Raw genomic sequence first — 12591 nt, 5'->3', positions numbered from 1 at the left:
ATTCTTTAAAGGAGGTGCATATTTCACATAAGATGAAGAGTTGAAAATGTACAAGGTTTATTAGTAAAAAAAACTATGAGCAATATTAAAATGATTCCATTATGACACATATGTAAGGAAGGGGAGTTCTTTAAAGGAGGTGCATATTTCACATGCTTGAATGAGTTTTAAACTCATAAAAATTGAGATATTTCATCTCTCCTCTCTCCTCATTCAAGTCTAGTTCCAAAAAGTTAGCTTAACTGACCTAAAAATGGTCAAATATTAACCAAACTGATTTAGAAAATTCTAGAATCAGTTTGTTTGGTTAGGAGCTCAATTTTTCCTATAAATAGAAGCCTCCCCCTTGTTGAAAAATATATAGTGTTTATGCATCGTTACTCTACTCCACCTAAGCCAAGAACTGTGAATTCATTTAATAATTCACTAGTTTTTGGAGCTTCCCTCTTTCTTCAATCCCCATTAGTGGCTCCATCAACATACTTAACCAATTGATTGGTTGGGGGCCTCTACTGTGAACAAAGAATCAAGCAAGTTGTAAGGTAATTAGTGAATATTGATCTTTCTATAATTTCTCAATGTTTCTCTCTTCTCAACCCCTCTCTAGCTTGAGAAGTTTAATTGGTATGGTTTTTTTTAAATGCTATTGAAGTTTGAATAGTAGTGAAGAGTTACATAATGCTATTGAAGTTAATTTTCATTTATGTTTAAATTCTAATGATTTTTATGTAAATTCTCTCTCTCACTCAAGAAATGGTCATACTCATGACCCATTCTCAATCCAAATCAAGCTTTTCATAAAGCTTTTCCTTAACCCAAGATTAAGCTATGCTTGAGGTCAAATTAATGGCTTTTTTCTATGCTTTTAGTTTATGTATATTAATGATTCAATCCATTATGGATTAATAATCCAATTAGAGATCATTTTAATTATTTTCTTAATGATAAGCATTATCCCTTAGAAAAATTGAGATTTATCAGTCATAGCAGCGGAGCTATGGCAAAATTTTTATAAAAATTATGCATAAAATAATCTCATTCCAAGCATAAAAAGAGGACTTCCTACCATATTCTAGAAATTATCATCCTAGATTAATTGAAAGAATTTCATTACAATCATGGAGAAATTGAATTTTAATGTCATGCATAAAGGATAAGTTTTTATATCAAAAGTGTTATTTTTACCATTTTTATTTCATGCATAGAAGTATGCATAATGGATAAATTTTTATATCAAAAGTGTTATTTTTACCATTTTTATTTCATGCATAGAAGTATGCATAATGGATAAATTTTTATATCAAAAGTGTTATTTTTATCATTTTTAATTTTCATGCATAGAAGTATGCATAAAGAAAAATTTTTTTATATCAAAAGTGTTACTTTTATCATTTTTAATTTTCATGCATAGAAGTATGCATAAAGGAAAAATTTTTATATCAAAAGTGTTACTTTTATCATTTTTAATTTTCATGCATAGAAGTATGCATAAAAGAAAATTTTTATATCAAAAGTGTTACTTTTATCATTTTTAATTTTCATGCATAGAAGTATGCATAAAAGAAATTTTTTTATATCAAAAGTGTTACTTTTATCATTTTTAATTTTCATGCATAGAAGTATGCATAAAAGAAAATTTTTTTATATTAAAAGTGTTACTTTTATCATTTTTAATTTTCATGCATAAAAGTATGCATAAAAGAAAATTTTTATATCAAAAGTGTTACTTTTATCATTTTTAATTTTCATGCATAGAAGTATGCATAAAAGAAAATTTTTTATATCAAAAGTGTTACTTTTATCATTTTTAATTTTCATGCATAGAAGTATGCATAAAGGAAAAATTTTTATATCAAAAGTGTTACTTTTATCATATTGGATTTCATGCATATAGGTATGCATAAAAGATATTCTTTTTATACTAAAAGTGTGATTTTTCTCATAAATAGATTTTATGCTTAACTTAGATGCATAAGAGAAATTCTTTTATTCTAAAAGTGTAATTCCCTACCAAATTGAAATTATGCATAAGAAGATGCATAAAAGATTGATTTTAATTTCGAAAGTGTTAGTCTCCTTAAATGGAATTTATGTATAAATAAATGTGTAGAGAAATCTTATATCAAATATAAGAATTCTCTTTTAAAAAAAAGATATGAAATGTGATAAGATGTGATAAGAGGTGTATGAGATGTGATAAGAATTGATAAGATGCGTATGGAAAGTGATAGGATGTGATAAGAGGTGTATGAGATGTGATAAGAATTGATAAGATGCGTATGGAAAGTGATAGGATGTGATAAGAGGTGTATGAGATGTAAAAAGATGTGATAAGATGTGTATGAGATGTGATAAGATTTGATAAGATGCGTATGGAAAGTGATAGGATGTGATAAGAGGTGTATGAGATGTAAAAAGATGTGATAAGATGTGTATGAGATGTGATAGAATGTGTTAAGATGAGTTAGGATGTGTTAAGATGTATATGGGATGTGTTAGGACGAGAATGGATGTAATATGGTTGTATGAATGTGATGTGGATGTATACATGTAAATGTATATATATGAATGTGAATGTTGATGTGGATGTGGATGTATGGATGTAGATACGGATGTGTATGTATGTATGTGGATGTGTATGTATGAATGAGGATGTAAAAATGGACGTATGTATATAGATGTGGATGTATGGATGTATGTATGTAGATGTGGATGTATGGATGTGATTGTGAATGAAGAGGTGGATGTGAATGTATGGATGTAGATACAGATGTGGATGTATGTATGTAGATGTGGATGTATGGATGTGATTATGAATGAAGAGGTGGATGTGAATGTATGGATGTAGATACGGATGTGGATGTATGTATGTGAATGTGGATGTATGAATGAGGATGTGAAAATGGATGTATGCATGTGAATGTGGATGTATGAATATGAATGTGGATGTGTGGATGTGGAAATGGAGGTATGGATGTATGAATGTAGATGTGGATGTATGCATGTAGATGCGTATGTATGAATGTGAAATTGGATGTATGATGTGGACGTACGAACATGGATATGTATGTAGAATAATGAATATGAAGATGTATGTGAGATAATGTAGTCTATATGAGTGAATGGATGAGAACGAGTACACACTAAATGGAATGTGGAATAAGTAATGTGGTCCGAGAGTGGATAATATGGAAAGACAAGAGTTCGTTATAGAAACTGTATTTGTGACTGTTTGTAAATGACTGTTTTATGTCAAGAATGCTGGAGAAGCATTTTGACCGTCTTGAGGATTAAGGTCATGAAGACTGAACTGATAAAGTTGCAACTGCTGACAGAGAGTCAATGGAGGACGTCTCGCGTAGCAAGGTCGATCGAGGTCTTGACCAGCCTCGGCTCGATTTAAATGGTGAGCTTCCGGTACGGTGGATGAGGGACCAAGGAAGCGGCCTATGAGTGAAGCGCTAGGTCACCTGTGCGAAGGATCCTAGAGGGTGCTGACCATACGGTGCTCGGGCTCTGGGTCGCCGAAGATACCCACACGTGCGTCGTGGAAGATATTGGAATAAGGAGTAAGAGTTGTTTTTCTGAAACCGGGCATGGATCTGGTTGATTGACCTTGCTGGTCCTCAACAGATGAGTCCATGGCTCTTTTATATGGATCTGTGGGTTGATCTTGCTGATCTTCCACGGAGATTCCATTCTATTATATGAATATATTGCCGGTTACTATGAGCTAGGAACCATGGAAAAGGCCCCTGAGAGAACAGGTGGTGAGAGTTTTTGGTTGCCAATGATGCCATAAGTATACCGATGAAAGAATGACTGGAAATAAGGATTCAACCAGAGACTTTGAGGATTGTCATCAGTGACATAATGGTTTTATTAAAGGATTGTTTTAAAGCTAGTTGATGCTAAGAAAAAGGCAATTTCATATTGGGTGTGTAAGTGGTATGACTAGTTTTATGTTTGCATGAACTTCCGGCTAGGGGGCCTTGGAACTCTTTTCCTTGGTCCCCGGGACAAAACCTAACCAAATTCCAAATTGGATCCCATCACTACAGTGGTTGGGCGGTTGGCTAACCCATGGGATCGGATGGGGTTAGGCTGGACTGATGGATCCGTAAATCGAGATTTAATTTCTATTATTACGATAGATGAAGTAAATCCCAGATAGAAATTGTTCTATGGATAGGAATCAACGGCTGTGCCTCTTGATGGGGAAAAAAGCGTTGATCCCAATGATCCAAGTGCAAGTTCTTCCTTGATTTGACCAAGTACCGTTAAAGGTGCAGTCAGATCAGTTTGATCAGTAATGATCTTGACTACGTTAGAGTAAAGAGTTATCCTGGTGGAATCGCCCGTGCTTTCCGGGTAAAGGAAGTTTTTCCGGTTTCGGTTTTGGACAAACCGACGGATTAGTCTCTTGTCCGGATATCCGTGGGCGAGGCCCCGAGTGTGGGACCCCTGTCCCGCGCGAGAAGTGCTACTTCCGCTGCTAGTACCCCAAATCCGTTACTCGGTGGGAACAGGGATCTCACAGTTGGTATCAGAGCGGTTTTGAAAGCTAATAAAGATAATTAAATTCTTATCTGAAATTGGTAATAAGAATTCAGAAACAGCATTTTCATAATGTATTTTCATTCCGTAAGCTTCTTTAATGAAGAAATTTTAATCAAAGAAATTATTTTTATAGATGGAAGTTCCACATTTATCTGGTATTCCCGACCTCACCCAGTCTCAAGATATGATTGCATTTGCCTTCGAGCATCTCATCTCTTCCGCTTCAACTCAAACAAGCCGATCAAGACTCGCACGCCATTTTGCGGATTTATATTTTCCTACCCCAGCGGAGAGAATACAACATAAGTGGTTTGCAGGGCAATATGTCCACGCCCATTGCAACCACCATACAATGCTGTGGCAGAATCTCTCATTGACTATGATCCTGTTAAAGCTGAAAATGGTGCGTGGTGTCATTCTATATCATTCGACACCTCGAAATTTCAGACTTTCATGTCGAATTTATAGACTCCTTAGTCGATTTATCCCTAAGGAGAAAATAATAGCTCCCTTCGCAGTTAGAGAATTTATGTAACAGGGCATGACTATGGCCCAGTACCGTCGTCTTATGCGTCTCTCGAAGAGATTTTGAATTTTGGAGCCGAGCCACTCTATGTAATTATTGCAACTTGTATATAAATATACAAATGTTTTTTTTACGGACGATCGGATAAAGAAAAATCTATTTATCAGACTTAAGTCATAGATCTCCAATAAAATCAACTGAGGAGCAAATTATGTCAAAAGTTTATCAAGACGCGCAAAAAGGTTGTAATTATTTGATATAATTCATACAAATTGTTAATTCAAATTGAAATTCGTAAATTAGTAATTGGGTCTTCAATTGGAAGTACCGCAATTGTATGGAACCCTGACTTGCTTGAGACCTAGACATGATGGTATTTACCTTATAGTTTCGAGTATCATGACTATCCGTATATACCGAGGGTATAACTGCAGCTCTTTACCGACAGTATATACGAGTAAATCTAAGACTTGAAATTATAAGCGTTAATGCTATCCAGATGATGATTTTGAATGTGGTTGATATGATTTTTAATTCTGTTTGGGAACTGATGAATTGATTTGGATTCTGATTGAAAAATGATGATCCTTGAAAATGGGTTGAAATGTAATAAGCTGAGCGAAACCGCAATGTGGATGATTGGGACGAGTCCCTGTAATGATAAATGATGAAAATGATTCAGCAAATCACTATGAGATTAGTGGATTATGTTGTCAAATTGCTACTGTTAATACTTGAGACGGTAGATCAAGTTAAGGGATGACAAATTGAGAACTTGCTTAACTTAAATTCCGTGGAGGAATGTTCTGAAGGAAATTTTCGGTCTAATGGACCATTATCGTGTTAAAGATATGAATGATGTGATTTGAATGAATTGTTATTTAATGATGAATTCTATATAAGGGATATTTATCCCCATATTCTGTTGGGTTGACCGGAATATAAGGAACCCCAGAATAAATTGGATCTTAAGCAAAAAAGTTATCCTCTACTTGCGAGATGAGGACATCTTGCACCTTTTAAGTGGGGTAGAATGTAAGATTCCTCCCCCAACCTTAGAGGTATACAGGAGTAAGAATCTCCCTTTCTGATCTTATAATTATTCTCTCTCTAAAATAAAAGAAAGATTCTGTTTAAAAAAGGAAGAACCTTTTTCCTGAATACTTCTCAAGAGTCCCACCTGTTTTAAGGATTCAGAACAACGAGTTCAGAAGTGAGAATCGATGTTTTGGATATCAAGGTTTTGGTCTCGAGTACGGCCCAAAAGAAGTTGTTTATCTCTTGGGAAGTATAAGAAGTTATGTCCCAGATATTGTGGACCAAAGAAAGTAGGTGATTTAGCTTACGAACTTCTTTTATCTCCTCATCTCAAAGTTCTGAATGCCTTCTATAGAAAAATGTGCCAAACCCAAATCATGGAAAGATGGTAAAACTTCAGTGGCAAGTTACCGTTGGCTTCTAAGTTACGCTAGCTCCTTCCTTTATATAAGTCGCAACTTTTACTTGTCGTTCACAGTAATCTTACTTCCATCGATCTTCTTTCTTTCTTAATCTCCTTCATGGCTTGGCAACAAGAATTAGTTTTATCCATGATGATTTCTCACCTTCAAGACGCAAGGGAGTCTGTGAAGAAAGATTTTATAGAGCAGTATGAGCGCTCACTTTTCCCTCACTTGGGAACTTCTGTAGCGCAGACAAAATGGCGGACCTATCAAGACATAACTAGGGTAACACCCTGGGGTCAGCAGCACTTTCGTAACAATGTCCGCTTGGCCATGGTTATTGAAGCTTTGGGTTTGGGTCCCCGATACTACTGCGTCATGAGATCAAGGCATCCTGGGTTTTCTGAGCGGGTCTTCTTACTGGCGTGTTTTCTTCCTCATGAGAAGATATGCCTTTACCCCGTTTTTGGCTTGCCTCTCAGAGGTCCTTTTGTTAGAACACCTCATACCACTGAGATAGGCGCAGCAATAACCCACAGAATCATTCCCATAGATGAGTTACCTTATACTTGTGCAGCTTGTGAGGACTGCTTTTGTGACCATATGATGGACGGGCTTATGGAAGTGTAAAGAGTTCCTCTATCTTTACTGTATAAGTTCCGAGAATGAATAAAGTTTAAATCTTGTTCGTATTTTGAATCTTGCTCTCTTTAAGACTTATCTTGGTGGTTAATCTTGATTAAAATTTTTCTCTAAGTCTCATATTCGTGAATCTTGCGAAATTATCACAAGTTGCGAGATGAGGACATCTCGCGTTTTTTAAGTGGGGTAGAATGTAAGATTCCTCCCCTAACCCCTTTTTGATGTCTAGTATCTTCCCCTGTAATCAACCCTCTTCAGAAATATAAAGACCCTGTTGCTAACTATTTTAGCCTAGAGAGAGGAAAATTATTCTAGAGAGAGAATATTCAGATTTTGAATATTTTTGGATAGAAAAATATCTCTTATAATTCAGATGAGTTCCCCTGAAACAGAAATTCAAAAAGAATTTTCCAATGTGCAATTGGAATTAATTGAAAATAGGTATAAAGAACCTTAGTGTAAGGGTCTAGATTTTCAGAAATCTTTAGACTATGGTCCAATTAAGGTTCCTATGGGCCAATAGCATCAATCCATGTGTAGGGAAGAGATAAATCCAAATTTGTAAAAAGAAGATACCCAAAAATGAGTAAATGCTCACATAAGGTGAAGAGTTGAAAATGTACAAGGTTTATTAGTAAAAAACTATGAGCAATATTAAAATGATTCCATTATGACACATATGTAAGGAAGGGGAATTCTTTAAAGGAGGTGCATATTTCACATAAGATGAAGAGTTGAAAATGTACAAGGTTTATTAGTAAAAAACTATGAGCAATATTAAAATGATTCCATTATGACACATATGTAAGGAAGGGGAATTCTTTAAAGGAGGTGCATATTTCACATAAGATGAAGAGTTGAAAATGTACAAGGTTTATTAGTAAAAAAAACTATGAGCAATATTAAAATGATTCCATTATGACACATATGTAAGGAAGGGGAATTCTTTAAAGGAGGTGCATATTTCACATAAGATGAAGAGTTGAAAATGTACAAGGTTTATTAGTAAAAAAAACTATGAGCAATATTAAAATGATTCCATTATGACACATATGTAAGGAAGGGGAGTTCTTTAAAGGAGGTGCATATTTCACATGCTTGAATGAGTTTTAAACTCATAAAAATTGAGATATTTCATCTCTCCTCTCTCCTCATTCAAGTCTAGTTCCAAAAAGTTAGCTTAACTGACCTAAAAATGGTCAAATATTAACCAAACTGATTTAGAAAATTCTAGAATCAGTTTGTTTGGTTAGGAGCTCAATTTTTCCTATAAATAGAAGCCTCCCCCTTGTTGAAAAATATATAGTGTTTATGCATCGTTACTCTACTCCACCTAAGCCAAGAACTGTGAATTCATTTAATAATTCACTAGTTTTTGGAGCTTCCCTCTTTCTTCAATCCTCATTAGTGGCTCCATCAACATACTTAACCAATTGATTGGTTGGGGGCCTCTACCGTGAACAAAGAATCAAGCAAGTTGTAAGGTAATTAGTGAATATTGATCTTTCTATAATTTCTCAATGTTTCTCTCTTCTCAACCCCTCTCAAGCTTGAGAAGTTTAATTGGTATGGTTTTTTTTTAAATGCTATTGAAGTTTGAATAGTAGTGAAGAGTTACATAATGCTGTTGAAGTTAATTTTCATTTATGTTTAAATTCTAATGATTTTTATGTAAATTCTCTCTCTCACTCAAGAAATGGTCATACTCATGACCCATTCTCAATCCAAATCAAGCTTTTCATAAAGCTTTTCCTTAACCCAAGATTAAGCTATGCTTGAGGCCAAATTAATGGCTTTTTTCTATGCTTTTAGTTTATGTATATTAATGATTCAATCCATTATGGATTAATAATCCAATTAGAGATCATTTTAATTATTTCCTTAATGATAAGCATTATCCCTTAGAAAAATTGAGATTTATCAGTCATAGCAGCGGAGCTATGGCAAAATTTTTATAAAAATTATGCATAAAATAATCTCATTTAAAGCATAAAAAGAGGACTTCCTACCATATTCTAGGAATTATCATCCTAGATTAATTGAAAGAATTTCATTACAATCATGGAGAAATTGAATTTTAATGTCATGCATAAAGGATAAGTTTTTATATCAAAAGTGTTATTTTTACCATTTTTATTTCATGCATAGAAGTATGCATAATGGATAAATTTTTATATCAAAAGTGTTATTTTTACCATTTTTATTTCATGCATAGAAGTATGCATTATGGATAAATTTTTATATCAAAAGTGTTATTTTTATCATTTTTAATTTTCGTGCATAGAAGTATGCATAAAGGAAAAATTTTTTATATCAAAAGTGTCACTTTTATCATTTTTAATTTTCATTCATAGAAGTATGCATAAAGGAAAAATTTTTATATCAAAAGTGTTACTTTTATCATTTTTAATTTTCATGCATAGAAGTATGCATAAAAGAAAATTTTTATATCAAAAGTGTTACTTTTATCATTTTTAATTTTCATGCATAGAAGTATGCATAAAAGAAAATTTTTTATATCAAAAGTGTTACTTTTATCATTTTTAATTTTCATGCATAGAAGTATGCATAAAAGAAATTTTTTTTATATTAAAAGTGTTACTTTTATCATTTTTAATTTTCATGCATAAAAGTATGCATAAAAGAAAATTTTTATATCAAAAGTGTTACTTTTATCATTTTTAATTTTCATGCATAGAAGTATGCATAAAGGAAAATTTTTTATATCAAAAGTGTTACTTTTATCATTTTTAATTTTCATGTATAGAAGTATGCATAAAGGAAAAATTTTTATATCAAAAGTGTTACTTTTATCATATTGGATTTCATGCATATAGGTATGCATAAAAGATATTCTTTTTATACTAAAAGTGTGATTTTCCTCATAAATAGATTTTATGCTTAACTTAGATGCATAAGAGAAATTCTTTTATTCTAAAAGTGTAATTCCCTACCAAATTGAAATTATGCATAAGAAGATGCATAAAAGATTGATTTTAATTTCGAAAGTGTTAGTCTCCTTAAATGGAATTTATGTATAAATAAATGTGTAGAGAAATCTTATATCAAATATAAGAATTCTCTTTTAAAAAAAAGATATGAAATGTGATAAGATGTGATAAGAGGTGTATGAGATGTGATAAGAATTGATAAGATGCGTATGGAAAGTGATAGGATGTGATAAGAGGTGTATGAGATGTGATAAGAATTGATAAGATGCGTATGGAAAGTGATAGGATGTGATAAGAGGTGTATGAGATGTAAAAAGATGTGATAAGATGTGTATGAGATGTGATAAGATTTGATAAGATGCGTATGGAAAGTGATAGGATGTGATAAGAGGTGTATGAGATGTAAAAAGATGTGATAAGATGTGTATGAGATGTGATAGAATGTGTTAAGATGAGTTAGGATGTGTTAAGATGTATATGGGATGTGTTAGGACGAGAATGGATGTAATATGGTTGTATGAATGTGATGTGGATGTATACATGTAAATGTATATGTATGAATGTGAATGTTGATGTGGATGTGGATGTATGGATGTAGATACGGATGTGTATGTATGTATGTGGATGTGTATGTATGAATGAGGATGTAAAAATGGACGTATGTATATAGATGTGGATGTATGGATGTATGTATGTAGATGTGGATGTATGGATGTGATTGTGAATGAAGAGGTGGATGTGAATGTATGGATGTAGATACAGATGTGGATGTATGTATGTAGATGTGGATGTATGGATGTGATTATGAATGAAGAGGTGGATGTGAATGTATGGATGTAGATACGGATGTGGATGTATGTATGTGAATGTGGATGTATGAATGAGGATGTGAAAATGGATGTATGCATGTGAATGTGGATGTATGAATATGAATGTGGATGTGTGGATGTGGAAATGGAGGTATGGATGTATGAATGTAGATGTGGATGTATGCATGTAGATGCGTATGTATGAATGTGAAATTGGATGTATGATGTGGACGTACGAACATGGATATGTATGTAGAATAATGAATATGAAGATGTATGTGAGATAATGTAGTCTATATGAGTGAATGGATGAGAACGAGTACACACTAAATGGAATGTGGAATAAGTAATGTGGTCCGAGAGTGGATAATATGGAAAGACAAGAGTTCGTTATAGAAACTGTATTTGTGACTGTTTGTAAATGACTGTTTTATGTCAAGAATGCTGGAGAAGCATTTTGACCGTCTTGAGGATTAAGGTCATGAAGACTGAACTGATAAAGTTGCAACTGCTGACGGAGAGTCAATGGAGGACATCTCGCGTAGCAAGGTCGATCGAGGTCTTGACCAGCCTCGGCTCGATTTAAATGGTGAGCTTCCGGTACGGTGGATGAGGGACCAAGGAAGCGGCCTATGAGTGAAGCGCTAGGTCACCTGTGCGAAGGATCCTAGAGGGTGCTGACCATACGGTGCTCGGGCTCTGGGTCGCCGAAGATACCCACACGTGCGTCGTGGAAGATATTGGAATAAGGAGTAAGAGTTGTTTTTCTGAAACCGGGCATGGATCTGGTTGATTGACCTTGCTGGTCCTCAACAGATGAGTCCATGGCTCTTTTATATGGATCTGTGGGTTGATCTTGCTGATCTTCCACGGAGATTCCATTCTATTATATGAATATATTGCCGGTTACTATGAGCTAGGAACCATGGAAAAGGCCCCTGAGAGAACAGGTGGTGAGAGTTTTTGGTTGCCAATGATGCCATAAGTATACCGATGAAAGAATGACTGGAAATAAGGATTCAACCAGAGACTTTGAGGATTGTCATCAGTGACATAATGGTTTTATTAAAGGATTGTTTTAAAGCTAGTTGATGCTAAGAAAAAGGCAATTTCATATTGGGTGTGTAAGTGGTATGACTAGTTTTATGTTTGCATGAACTTCCGGCTAGGGGGCCTTGGAACTCTTTTCCTTGGTACCCGGGACAAAACCTAACCAAATTCCAAATTGGATCCCATCACTACAGTGGTTGGGCGGTTGGCTAACCCATGGGATCGGATGGGGTTAGGCTGGACTGATGGATCCGTAAATCGAGATTTAATTTCTATTATTACGATAGATGAAGTAAATCCCAGATAGAAATTGTTCTATGGATAGGAATCAACGGCTGTGCCTCTTGATGGGGAAAAAAGCGTTGATCCCAATGATCCAAGTGCAAGTTCTTCCTTGATTTGACCAAGTACCGTTAAAGGTGCAGTCAGATCAGTTTGATCAGTAATGATCTTGACTACGTTAGAGTAAAGAGTTATCCTGGTGGAATCGCCCGTGCTTTCCGGGTAAAGGAAGTTTTTCCGGTTTCGGTTTTGGACAAACCGACGGATTAGTCTCTTGTCCGGATATCCGTGGGCGAGGCCCCGAGTGTGGGACCCCTGTCCCGCGCGAG

The sequence above is a fragment of the Cibotium barometz genome, chromosome 2, assembly GCF_041138505.1.
Source record: "Cibotium barometz isolate CiBa-2024 chromosome 2, ASM4113850v1, whole genome shotgun sequence".
Classification (NCBI taxonomy): Eukaryota; Viridiplantae; Streptophyta; class Polypodiopsida; order Cyatheales; family Cibotiaceae; genus Cibotium; species Cibotium barometz.
The sequence above is the reverse complement of the archived record's forward strand: the minus strand, read 5'-3'. Positions refer to the sequence as shown.